The 15431-nt window shown below is 29.7% G+C and overlaps 2 pseudogenes; both read left to right on the forward strand.

Annotated features, from left to right (window-relative positions):
• The first annotated feature begins 11012 nt into the window (after positions 1-11012).
• On the forward strand, positions 11013-11992 carry LOC100740530 (annotated as a pseudogene).
• LOC100740650 lies at positions 11557-15056 on the forward strand (annotated as a pseudogene).
• Positions 15057-15431: the final 375 nt, after the last annotated feature.

Here is a 15431-nt window from a genome sequence, read left to right on the forward strand (position 1 = left end):
CAAAGTTCATCAGTTAGTCCACATCAACTCGAGTCAAAGCACATTTCAAGGAACCTCAAGAGTCAGAAGTCAACAAGTCGAAGACAGTCGATCGACAAAAGATATGTCATCACAGTAGCCGACACGAAAGGAGCCTCAGGTCGTACTCATTCGTAGTTGTCATTTCACATATACAATCTTGTATTACATTGAAGTTGTTGGATCATTCAAAATATATATTAACCTGTTAATAGCAGCGTTATATTAATAATATAATAATTATTCGTAGAAATAATAATTCTTCGTAGGAAAATATATGACTTGCTGCATATTAATAATCACTCAAGTAATTTCATTCTGTATGTATATAACATTCTTGAATATTTTCAATGTAAAGTTAGAAATACGTGAGTGAAAAGAGGTATTCGTGAAATAAAAATATCACATATCATTCACACATTCCGTATAATGCCGTGTATATCTTCAATTTCCCTTTAAGTTTGTAGAGCGAAGCAGATTTGCAGCTTCAATTTCTATTTAAGGATGAAGTATATTATAAAATTCAATTAATAAATGATTACTGAACAAAATGCACAGTTTTACATAAATTATATAGTATCTGTTTAACCCAACAAACCCAACTGTTCTAGTAACGTATAAAAGTAAATTGATTGTGTGTCATTAATTGGGTTACACGAAGTTTCACTCAAAAATTGCCAAGTAAAAATTTATGCGAAACGTCATTTTCATAAATATTGCAATGTCTGAATAAAGAAACGAATGAATAAACGAAAGTTTTGCCTCTGACAGTTTAATAGAAAATATAGATACGTGCACTAATGATGTATCTTGAGATGAAAAATATTTGTTGAAACCTTAGGCAATGAATGAACTAAAAATATTGAGAGACGCTTTAGTAGATTTGAAAATAGAACAGCTATTCTTTAAGAATATGTGATAAGCATCATTGGAAATACCAAAGGAAAACTTCGAAAATAGAAACAGCGAGATATATTGCAAAAATGTTTAAAATAGTGTTGGCAGTAACAACATCACAATGAAATGTAGAATATCAGAAAGACACATTTCTAAAACTTACTCAACCAAAAAAAAGCAATATTTTATACATAAATTATATAACTAGTGAATAAAGAAAAATTAAAAGGAAAAAAAAATTTATTAATTTTGGAATATGAAAATTCTGTTAGCCGGTCAGCTGTTCAAGAGTTAATTCAAGTACCCATTGTTTCGTTTCTATAAAAATTAAAATATCTATTCCGACTTCTTTTATGCTTGCGTAGGGAGCAGCATTATCCGTCAAACATTGCAGTGCTATATCGCTCACGCATACTTTGCGTCAAACTCAGCCGTACAAAGAAACAGCCCCGCAACAAATTCAATCGTACCTAAGAAGTTAAGAATGATAGGGTTGTATCATTGAATGATAGGAAAGAAATGTTAAATAGGTTATACTATAGCCACTTAGGCATAGAAAAAAGTTAAAATAAAGAGCGAGAAATACTTTTTTGACTAGATACAAATAAGCAGAACAAAAGATTTAAAATTGCGAAACTTGCTTACGTTTTCAAAAAAGTAACATACAAGACCCATTAATATCTCGTGAGGTATCAGAAACACCATCAAAATAGGTACAGATTTATTAGAACTTAAGAACAAGAACTGTCTCCTGATTATAGATTATTATTCGAAATATGTAGAAATATGCCTTCTATCAAACGTTAGTGAAGATACAATAAATGTATTAAAGTCTAGTTTTGCAAGATGCGATATATGAAAGATTGTATAGTCCGATGGGGGAACGCGATATACAAGTAGAAAATTTTGGAAAAAAACTGGGATTTTAAGAATATCACCTGCAACATATCTACAAAGTAACGGAATAGTCGAAGGACATATTCAGACTGTTAAACGCATATTGAAGAAAGCGAAATTTGATAATAAAGATCCATATTGAGTCCTATTTATTAGAATATAGATATTTACTAACGTTCAATATGAATTATGAAAATACGAAAGACAATGACTATGAAACAGAGACAAATTGTGGGGCAGACAAATCACACAAAAAAAGCATTTTGGCAGGAAAATAAAGATTCTTTCGGATTTCTCAGTTGATGATAAGGTTAAAATACAAAATGATAAAAATAAAGTGTTTAATAAATCGGGAATATCCTGTAACATTTTAACAAAATCGGAAAGGTTTGTTAATCGACACAGGAAATATATCATACGCGATTCGAATAATAGTAAATTCAAGATTGTTAAACAGGAAATAAATGAAAACGCATTATCTATTAGTAATGATAGTGTAAGAAGCGAACTAAATACAGTATTAAACAGAGAATAGGCAGCGAGAAGAAAATGCGATAGACCTTAAGAATAATCAAACAGATGTAAAAATAAATGATGAAAAGCTCAAAAAAGCAATACACTTAGTTATTTAAAAAGTTACGTTTTAAAATACAAATTTTATGTTATGTTATTTTAAGATGCTAAGATTAAGATTCCTTATTTTGTTCAAAAAGTATATGAGTATATGTACGTGATAGAGCCTGCATGGCGCTGACCAAGAGACTGAGCATCTATATTGTAAGACGTGTTCTAGAATAAAGCTTTTATATCGTATTATAGTAATATCATAATTTTATTACAAGACATAATAGACGTCGATAATGCAACGAACATGTCGTATAATTGCTTATCTGTCGCTACAGATGTATATATTATTAAATGTTCTTATAATAGTTCAAAATACTCTAAACAACTTTTTTCACAACTCACTAAATTAGTGACAGCTAAACAGAGGTATGTAAAGACGACAAAGGGATGCTTGAGAGAGAAGGACGATTAATCGTCAGTTGTTAATTGAGAATCTAGTTGCGAGGAGTTAGTTAGTTGCGGGTCGAGAGTTGAGTCGAGAGAGAGTTGCGAGCGAATTGCGAGTTGGTTAATTATTAGTTGCCGAGTTGTTACGAATCGTTGATTATTAGTTGTGAATTGCGAATTATCAATCTAGTTATCTAGTTATATCACATTACTACATTAAATTCGTATTAAATAACTATCGTTTCCTATTTAACCCACTTTAAATAAATCCATCTATCAATAAATTTATCATATAAGATAGAAATTACTGGAAATCCTAATTTGTAGTAATTCTGATAATGATTCTATATTATTTGAATACAACTTTATCCAAGCTAAATAAACGCTGAGAGACAAGAACCCAGATGCGATTAACCACAACGACTTTAATTAATTGTCTACGACAATTACGTTACAAAACTACATGATATTAATACCAATGTACGAATTCTTAACTTGCATATCGGATAAAAATTCTCTCGAAGCGTATGAAAGTTAACTCAAATTCGACTCTCTCCTAACTTTCTCGGTAAGTTGCACGTAGCGACAGTACTCTTTCATTAAAATAATTTTGTCGGTTATCTTAATGCCTCTAGAAAGACCAAAGATCATCTTTTATCGCGCTCATCGCTTATATCGTAAGGAAGGTATGCTTACACCATAAATGCGGTTACGTCCAACGGGCATAAAAATCGCGTTACATACGTTTTAATTGTGTTATATATTATGATTTTATCTGTATAATCATTACAGTGGTATTGCATTAGGTTAAAAAATTCTTTAAAGCGACTACATTGTAAAATTTGAGAAGTTGAAAGAAATATTTGATGAACGAAGCTATGAAACGTGCTGTTCTTCCATTGGTCCTCGGATAATGTCAAGTCAAAATATAATTTCGACAGTCTATTGTTGATATTACTTGGAAAACTGTATGGTTGGTATTCTTGAATATTATTACTTTGACTAGAAATATTAATAATGGCCATTGTTTCTTTTTCTTCTTTTTGTACTACGATATTGAAATGCTTTCTCAAATTTGTTTACAAATTCCATCGATTATTCCTAACACAAAAATGTAATGTATTTGACGATATGTTACAAAAAATGTATATAGATACTTGTTTCCGCGTTTTGTTAAAACGACACTTTAAGCTGTGGTTTTTATCGAAAATTTCACGCATAGTTGCAAAATTTATAAGAGTTTCTAAAGGCATTTTTCACTTTACAGACCATAGATAAATAAATGTAAGAAAAGCTGTCTTTGACCATTGACTGAATGTCGTGTATGTGGTGAAAGAAGAATTAGAGCATATACATATGTATGGGACCGTATGCGGCTTCCGACTATAGGGTCTCAAACAATGAAAGGAAAGGAACTGTTGATTTACTGTAAAGCATTTACCATCAGAGTAATTGTAACGTAAGGAATTAATCGAACGAACTCAATTATAAAATAATGCAAATTTAGAAAAAGTTATGAATTTCTGCACAGCTGCAAAGATACCTAATACTCAAAATATGAATGAACAATACAGAATAAACTATATATGAATAATCGACTAATTATCTAAATAGTCAACATTTGAAGAAGAAAGAATCTAAAAGATAAAATATTTACAAAAATTCCTCATCAAATCTGAAACAACCAACTCCAAAATGTATCAAATACGCGAAAGCAAGCTCGCAAGCCATATAGGTTCGCGTGGCACGAAGATATTTTACTTGACAACCATATCGTGAATTACACAGTCACCTATAAGATAGAATCTAACCGCCACGCGACTTATACGAGATAAATCGCGTATTCGTGCGCTTGTACGTGAATACGCGTTCCACCAGGCTGCGGTCACGCGCCAAATTGTGCAATCCTTCTTTCCATTTTTTCTCCTTCTCGTCCACTCCTTCTCTATTTGTTCGTTCTATTGGATGCTCCTTGTTAGACGAAATGACGACAAGTGGAAAACATTAAATCCCATACGTGGTAATACATATGATACATATACACTACTAGACAAAAATATCCAGAAACTTGCTTATTCTTTAATTCAAGATATATTTAAGATATATTTAAGATTCTAAAATTACAGATAAATTAAATTATGATCGTTAATCTTTATAATCACCTTAATTACGTATGTAATAATAGATTTATAAGATTATACAATACAAGATTATACAATAGAATATACAAGAACATTATAGCACGATGATATTAATCTTTAAAATGCGATATGTAGTATCGTAGTAAAGCCGGTGTTTGTAAATTATCAAACCTCGTAGAATCATCTTGTTACTTAGTGAACTCTTTATCTTTAGATTTCTGGATTTTTGATTCATAAGTCAGATAAAGAAGAGCCTCCTAAACTGATAGAAAGACTTCTAATGTTGATGCAATTAGTACCATTTAAATAACAAACATGTGTAGTAGAATATTTATTAAATAGTAACATATATTATTGCTATATGCCCTTTAATAACCAACCTAAATTCATATTTTACCAATTCCATAAAAAGATAGTAAATACTGCTTTTAGTTAATTCATCATTCATCTGTACGTTTTGATCAAATTTAAATATCTACTGTTATCCCTGACTAATACTTACACGAAAAATCGCATCATAAATATATAAACGCACGTCGTCCGCGTAATGTTACGATAATTGCAATTTTGTGTCAATGCTATCAGCAGTATCGACTCATAGTCACGAGTAAACTTTCATCATACATTGTTTCAAGAGTTGGTTCGATTGAATCATCATGACCACTGCTAACCTGTGAAATTTTGCCACGTTCCGACTGTACGTATAAATGGACTCGTGATTCGGAAGGCGAACAACTTAAAGATTTAAACGACTGCTACAAAATTTGAATATTATTGAGAATGTTGTGCGACAGCAGCTACTGGTATCGTTATCTGATAGTATTGTGAGCTTATAAGTGCTTGTTGAATTTTATACGCGTTGAATGAGTAAAGTGGTTTTTATAGGAGTTTTCTTGGAATATACATATTTAATATTTAATACGTTGCAGGAATTGTAGTTTTGGAAACATTACTTTCGAGGTTTTTTTTTTTAAGATTACTAACTAGTCTTAAAACTATAATCTTATGAATAAAAATTGCAAGAAAAATTTTACCTTAAAAAAGAAGTTTGTTATTATAACTATTTCAGAACCTAGGAAAAGAATAATGCCTAATTAGGATGTTTAAAAAAAATGAATAATGGTGAACACTTAATAATTGAAATTACTTTCATTTTCCAGAAGCAAAGGTGTTTCTTAACAAAATCACAGAGGTCTTAATTCATATATTAATTATACTACCTTTGTTATCACAATTCACATTACGTTTGGTACTGTTACATTTAATATTACTTCATCTTCCGAGTATTAGCGCGACATTCTGAAGCCAGCTGCAATACTGGCGAAACGTCGGAAGCCTTCTTCCTCTGGATACGGCTCTTCCCAGGAAGCTTCAAACTGTCTTAGATGAAGTACTATTAAATATAATAGTGCCAAGTGATAATATAGACCGTAAAAGCATCCAGACCCTCATTTGTTACTGTTTATTGTTTCATTATTTAAAAAATGAAGCTTCGAACGAAACAGCATTAAATGAATAATCTTTACTGAAACCTTTTCAATTCTTACACTTTTACGATTTCTTCGTGTAAAGTCACTCGTTTTTACTTATACGCGTCGCTATTGGAATCTCATTCCTCATCTTTATATTTCTTGCGAAACACTGTCCCATCTTGATTGAATATTTTTATAATGAATATTATTAATAGAATGAAAAAGATATTTATATGTATTTATACAAAACGAATAGAATTTAATTTCTAATAAATCTAATTTCTCAAAAAATATTATTTTAGACAGTCTTCTTTACGTATCTGCCCTAACGTATAGATTCTTAACCTAATATAATACATAATGTAGTATTTTCTCTACCTGTATATACATGTACATATATACACATAAAAATATCTTTCCAATAAAACGTACAACACTTCTATCATAGCAAGGTTTGTTAACCTCTGTAATATATATGTATATACTATATTCAATTACATCACCGCTTAAAAATACCGAACATATACCTATTTTTGTTAACATATATCTTAATTGTACAATTACAGATAAATCTAATTTCAATGAGTTTATTTCTTGTAGTTATAGCTGCGTATGTATAACATACTATGAATATTATGATATGATTAAACAAACTTTTAAAAACCAATATGCAGTATTACAGCTAGTGTTCATAATTGTTAAAACTTGCAGAACAATTTTGTTACTTGATAAGTTCTTCAGATCTTTTAATTTCTGAATTATAATTCAGATTCCTTTAAACAAGATTCTTTTTAACTGATAAAAGGTCTCTGATGACGTAATACAAGCAATGATATTTAAATAGCAAATGTATATATAATACTATCTGTAGTACATAATAAAATATATTATTATTATTTTAACAAATAATTGAAAACAATGACTCCATAGGGCGATAGTAAATGCTGCCTCTAATGATTAATTCATTACTAATTTTCACGTTTTGAGCGAATTCAAACATTATTAATACAAATCAACCAAATGTGTGAATACTTATGAATGATTTATATGATATTATACCTCGATATTATACATATACAATGGGTGTAAAAAGTATTCGTATATTCTTTGAGATGGAATAACTTTTTTAAAATTAGACTAAACGACTTGAAGTCTATTGAGAAGATACTTACTATATACTACATACAGATGATGTACAAAAAATTTTGAAAAAATTGTGATTGGTCTTGAGGAAAATAGTAAAGGTCGCTTTCTACAACTTTTCTATTTAAGTCTGTAATGATAATGTAAATGACACATTTTGAAGATTTATGCCAGTTATATACAAAATGTTTCATAAGATTTGAAATTCACTGAACAATTGCAATTTTTATCATTTTTAACTGTTTGTAGCAAATAGTGACGTCATTCGATTTCGATGAAATGTTCACTGTAGCATTGTATTGGCTGACCATACATCTACAAAATGTGCGTTTCAAAATTTTTATTACAGCCTTAGACAAAAAAGTTGTAAGAGGTGACCTTTACTATATTCTTCAGGACCAACGACAATTTTTCCCAAAATTTTGTACATGTCATCTAGTAAACTGACCCTTCTATCTTATCAAAAAGACTCAAGTTGTTTGATTCAATTTTAAAAAAGTTATTCTGTTTTAAAGAGTACGAATACTTTCTACATCCGATTCTACATGAATTTAACTGTATATTATTGAATTAGAATCACGTGTACTTGACGAACAAGGTACATCCTATTATTGAATCTGTTTCGTAAATTAATTACACACGTAATTCGAAATAGAGGGCTGACGATAGCCGTTTTAGATAATCCATCAGTCCGATCGATTTTACGACTTATGACAAATAAATTTTCGCCGGTGCAATAACCCGCGACACCGTAAAGCAGCGGCCTTGTCACAGTATTTAGCCGGGAAAAACGCACAGTCGAGTTAAGAAGTTCGGCGTCCTTGCGGCAGATCGCTTGTCAGTTATTACCGTCTTTTCCAGAATGCGTTTATGCAATCCTTCAGACCATTGCAAAACAACGATTACGCCAATAGTTTTGTGTACTTTACAACAATACGTAGTTTTACCGAATATCGTTAAAAATATTAAATATCCGACTTATCAGTTTTTTGACTAAGAATAATACTTCCAGACAGAAAAATAGCACATCAGAACTATTATTGGATTTTTAGATAGATATTTAAATACTTAGGAACCTAAAGTATATTTAGGAACCTATCTTACAACGGTATTCGAACACTTATGTTAGAGAAACCAACTGTAGAAATTTATGTTTATACGCGTTCACGTATAAACAATTTAAGAAACAATTTAAAATTTCACTAATACTGTAATGGAATTACAACTGTAAGATTACGATAAGATTACGACTATAAAGATTAGAATTATCTAGTACTATTGAAACTGTAGATGAAAGCTACAAAATATTTAGTGCAAGTACATATTTCGCAGAGATCTCAGAAATATTTAAACAGTCAATTATTCACTCTGTTAATAAGTTTCAATATTCAGTCAAATATATTAATATTATATATTATAATACTATAATATTAAATACTAATTATAGGTGTAAGACTGCTATTCATACCGTATACTAATTTTTCTTAAACATTTTTTTGTGGTAAATGTCTCGTAACTTCTGTACATGATAGTTCTGTAATTTCTATGATAACTGTTCAAATACTTTCCCGAGTAATACAACACTTAATTGTACAGTGGAATTTCATTACTTATTCTTATATTAGCAAAAGAGGAAGATCGAGTAAAATGGCAACACATTCTCAAAATTAAGACGTTTCTTTTCTAACAAGGCGTTAGTGTTGTTAACTATACATTTTGAAAAAGAATGATACAGCTTGCGAATATAGTTTTGCGATGGGTTAACCTATTCCTTACTATGATATTCTTTTAATTCATTAATAATTTCAAATTGTCTATTCCCTTTATATTTATACCTGAAAAAAACATTTGCCTGAACAATAGGAAAAATAATCTTTAACACTTTGGTAACATTCCCATAAGGCATTAAAAGTATTAGAAAATTCTTAAATTATTATATAAATTGTTTGGTCACCATATTTATGAATATTCCTTCTTTTGAAATGCGTTAATACGTCAGCAACCTTGACCAGTTCATTATTCTCCGGTTTGTAATTTTGGTAATAAAACCTAACCGCAAACAAATGTATACTGGTGCTTTCATTGTTTTACGAGATAGTCATTCACACTCACTGTGAAATTTAATACCTAGTAATCATTAGGTGTTACCCGCGACCAACATTCCATCAAAGAAGAATTCTATGTATTGTGTGTTATAGTTGTGTATAAAATAATTGTATGTATGTTGTACTTACTTGTGTACATCGAAATCAATATTATTTAATCGTGTGTAATTAAATTTGAACTATTAACAAGATTCGTATTATTTCCTGGAATTGTAAAATATCAAATGTCATGTACCATTTTTTGATTTTTTGGTAGTATGTGACAATTTCTTGTGTACTTCTTCTTAACTAAATGAATCTAGCCCTCATGATAATTTCTATACCCAATAACCTTTTCTTATAAATTTGTTCTGCATGAATTACGTTAAATTGTTTTATAATAGAGATAAACAGGTATTGTAAAATTATATATAGAATGCTGTACGTATTTCATTTACGATTACGCGATATCCTGTTCTATGCTTTATTTGTAATTTCGAATCAAAATTTACAGTTTGAATTCTGAACCATTGCACATGCTGTAATTATATTCTACGATGAATCGATAACGTTGAAAGTTACAATATAATGATTAGAGGATTCTGAAGCTCTCCAAACACGTGAGACAAAAATGCATTATAAAAATATTGATGCGATTTTGTACTCGTTTTAAAAATTGATGCTAATTTGTATTTATTAATTAGTATAGTATTGAATGAGTTTTTCAAATTTCGAAATTCGTCAATTTACTCACTATTATTTGTTAGTTTCTATTGGTTTCTATTTCTCTCAATTGATTTCTATTTTATGTAAGATTTTATAATTTTGCCTTCTATATTAATACGTATGCATATACACTTACGATACATATATACATATATACAAGAAATTGTAGTAAGTTTTGTAACATTGTAAATTGTAATAAGTTTTTAGATATTACTAAATCATATTAAATTAGTCATTCCTGATTATCCTAGTGATGCGAGAACATATAAAGCACGATACTGACAACTGAATTGAAATGAATTAACTTTAACTTAAAAAAGTACTGAGACATTGAAAAATTTGCTGGCGTTGCTACATGAATTAAATGTTATAATTTAACAAAAAATACACTTACTTGAAATATCTTACCACATGCTTCACTATAATCGACATAAACAGAACACTAATCACTAATATATCATGCACTTTTTATAATAAGTGAAATCAATATTGCGTTAAATAGACACAAAACAGCATCTTTCACCGACTGCTTAACATATATTGAAATCGAAATATCGAAATATTACAAAGAATTTTTATGAGAATCGATTTTGGAACTTGTAGCTAGTAGCAATGTTCAGATGACACGTTTGTTATTACCGCGGTATAGGTTATGATATGATTTAAAAATTTAAAGAAACGACAAAGTGATTACTGTCAGCAGACAATGGACTTGAATTTTTAAGACAGATATAATACATAATCAATTTTGTATTCTTAGAAGAGATTTTGCTTACAAAAGTGCTTTTCTTCTTGATAAGCTATAGCTTATTGTATCCCACAAGCAATTTAATACGGTTCACACCCAACCTTTGTAAGTTTATTGTAATTTAATAATGTACTAGAATCTACTATTTCGTACATTTTATTTTGTTGATTTCACGTACGAAATCCCCTAATTATTTATTCAAAATCTTGCTTAGAATATTTTTTATATTTATGTATAAAATAAAATTAACATAACTAACTTTAACTAAACAATTTTTTAAAATTATCTTATACGTTATGAAATTAAGAATTATTTATATTATATAATTGTATAACATTCACAGGTTATGATGATTCAAATGCTAAATTTGATGGCTGTATACTAATTAAAGAACTTGATACCACCTACAGTTGTAGCAGCGGTGCTGGAGAACAGCATGTAAATCGCACAAATAGCAAAGTAGATTTAAGATTGCATGCAGAAAATGCTACGTGGCTAGCAGAGGATATTAGAAATAAATTATTGGAACAGGTATGTAATTTTTCACAACTACAAACAAATGTCACAACTATAAGTACTAATTTCACATAAGAAAAGTTTTAAATAATTATATCATTACAATACAAAAATAAATTATCTAAAGAGGGTTACTTAATAATCAAGTCAGAAGTAACAAGATCTCAACAATTAAATTTAGCTGAAGCTCTTAAAAAAACACCATCAGAAATACCTCCTGAAACTTTGGAAATGAAAAGAAAACAGCATCTTAGAGCAGCAAGACAAAGACTTTTTGAAAAACGAAGACGTTCTGAAATCAAAAAATTTAGAGGAGCTCCTACTATAGACTTTTAATCTTCTTTATGTTATATGTTGCACATACAACAATACACTTTTCAATAAACGAAATATAATACAAAATATATAATCATAGAAAATATATGTATGCATTATTATAGCAGTAATGATTTCGAATATTAGTGATTTTTAATATTAGATGGTGATTTTCTTAATTTTTATTAATTTGACCTTTATTAATTTTTGTGAATTTTCTAAAATCTATTAATCCACTTTAGAAAAAAATAATTCAATTAATTAATAATTGTCATTCTGATGTAAATATTGAATACCATTATGTACCATCATTCATTTGCGAATTATGAGTATTACATTATATAAACTTGAAATTCTTTACAAAAATTGATATATTACGATTTAGTTACTATAATATCAATTAAATTTCTTAATTTGGTATGTATTTATGGTTACAACAGAAGTAGAAAAAATATATGAATCAAAATTTTGAGTAATATTTTCGAAGGCCTTCTTTTGAGCCTATGATTCAAAGAAAAATAGTGTTTTATATATATGTATATACAATGTATGAAATTCGATATTTCCTTGACAATGTGCTCAACGTAAATCAAAATATAACGTGATACGATAATTATATTTATTTTTTTGATAGATTTTATGGAAATGATGCAAGTCCTTGGTTATCCTAGATTAATTTCTGTTGGAAATTTTCGACTGCCAAATTTTCCACTGGGTGCTGAAATTCTTGTTTGGCTGTTCAAAAGATTTGACCCAGATGCGGATATATCTAATGATCATAATACCGAAGAAGAGCATATTTCATTAATATGTGCAGTTGTTGAATTTATGGTAATAAAACTTACAGTTTGTAATTTTTAATTGTTTTAGTTTTATATTTCATGAAAATAAAATGTTTCATCATCGAATTTTACAATTTATATTTTCAGCTTCTATGTTTATTTCTTCATTATTATTTAATTTTTAAACATGCATAGAAAAGTTACCTAATTAATTTAGTTTCTAATTTTAATTTTAAGTTCCTCTGGAAGTATCAACTTCTCATTAATAAAATTATAAAAAAATAAAAATAGCAAATTAATATTTGTATTTTTTAATGAATTAATATTGTACTGTTTATACTATGTTGTTTTTATATTTTTATACTGAAATTTATCATTGTCAAATGATTTTAATACAGGCTTTAAAAACAAATGTCAAATTAAATACAAAAAAATTATACCAAGCTGATGGCTATGCTGTAAAAGAATTACTAAGTACCCACATTACTATACGATGCACAAAATAATAGTAATAATAACAGTATAATGTCTGATGGTAATTTTAGTTCAGTTAGTTTTGACATTTCCAATAAAGTAATTGAATTGAAATCAACTAGGCAGTTAGCCAGTCAATTGACTGTTACTGGTACATCACTTTTTGACTTATTAGGTTGTGAAGTTGATCTCAGAGAGATTCATAACTCAAAAGTTGCTAGACAACTTGACATCACAGAAATTGAGATGGCCTTTAAAAGTGTTATAGAAAATGTACATAAAGAAATTGATGACACTAAAAAACAAATGTTAAGAGAATGTTAAGGTATTACTACCTCTTCATTTTATTCTTAGAACAGTAAAATATTCTTTAGTAATTTCTCTAATCTCTAAATATTATAATTTCTTTAATGATTAAAGGACACAGAGCAAAGTTTGGATACAAGAATCGAAAGATGGTGTGCAAAGCTTGACAGCAACTAATAGAGATTACGAACATCAAGAAAGGTACACCCAGTCTTTATGGAAGAATTTGAAAAATTTGAAGTTGAATTAAAAGTTTTATATGACGACTACATAAAAAAATTTCGTTACTTTGCATACCTTGAATATCTGTATGAAGATGCAGCTAAGACAGAGCAAGAAAGATTTGAAAGATGATACATATAGAAATAAGAAAAATTAATGCTTACTATGCAGAAAACATAATATAATGTTTTCCAATTCATAATAGGCAAGAAACAAAACGAAACTAATTAGAAAACATGAAGGCTGAAGATGCTAAGTTTGAAAGCATAATGGAAGGAAATGATTCTATATTACCTATTAATCTTCAAGAGCCTCCGTCTCCTCTCGCTAATACAGAAAAACAAAATACCGGGAAAATAACAATAAGTAGTTAATTGAAATCAGGTAAAAATATAGTGCAGTTTTTTTCTCAACATTTTTAAGAGCATGTTATAATATATAATTATTTTAACAAAATTAATAAGTATTAAAACATGTTTGTAATACAATAGCTGGCCGACCATCAAGAATGCAAATATCACAACATCATATTTACGAAAGTATGTCTGGACGTCAGAGAGGGACTATTCAAGAATCAAATGAAACTGATGGCTCTCTAGATAGTGACAGTGACTTGTTAATCGATCGTGATCTCAATGACGACGATGATAATGATATTCTAGACTCTGTAGGAGAAGCAGAAATTAGGAATTTTGATTTGAAGGTTGAACAGGAAAAACGTGACGTTTGTAAGATCACACGGATGAGGATATTTAACCATTACAAAAAACAATTACGAAAATTTCAAAATATACCGTCCATGTAATTATCGATATCTATACGTACATTTTTACAATAACTATAAATAGGTGTCAATGAAAGGAAACATATTAATAGTCGTCGCGATCGAATAATTCTGACGGTGGTAAAAAACCCTTAAGATGTATATATGTCGAAGATGAAAGGACACCGGAGCCTTCCCTTTGGAATTCTTAAGAAAATCTCCAATACTTTAGTCTTTCTGATTTAACCCGATTATAATTGTCCCAGATTTTGATAATAAGCTTAGGCCCAAACTGACAACTAGTCGTTAAACGTAGCCCCGGTCACGGGATGAACGTTCTTACCTAATAGAGGTATACAGAAATTGTATAGCTCTCCATAAAAAAAGACATAGTTTTAGCGGCATTCGACAGTAAACATTCCAACGGTTTCTGTCTCGTGGCTCGCCACACACAGACCCTATTCTTAGGGCAAGATGTAATACTATGTCGGGCCCACACTAGAACTAGGGCTAGGGGCGTGAAACGAATCTTCGTTTGGATTATACGGGTCGTTATGCAATAGAGAAGACATTGACTAGTGCAAATACGATTATCATAGAACTGGGCAACTAACCGTGGTAATTAGATACTCGAGAAACTAATGACAATGATCCTAGGTTCAATAACGAATCCGCGGTCGCCGGGATGATAGATGAACGTGCTCACAAAATCTAAGTCGGACGCGTAATAATCACGGGTCGCAAGGTGTTACTCTTTCCGTTGATGAGATCGCAAGAAGGAATAAATTTCCGTCCCGACGATGCCACAGAGGAAAACTATAATGGGGTGTGTCTAAGGATACGAGATCATAGGATTCACCGAGGATAGCCTTCGTTCAGAAAGTAAGGGAAATTGGCGTTGCCGCTAATTGCT

Source organism: Bombus impatiens, unplaced genomic scaffold (assembly GCF_000188095.3).
Source record: "Bombus impatiens unplaced genomic scaffold, BIMP_2.2 scf_0214, whole genome shotgun sequence".
NCBI classification, from domain to species: Eukaryota; Metazoa; Arthropoda; class Insecta; order Hymenoptera; family Apidae; genus Bombus; species Bombus impatiens.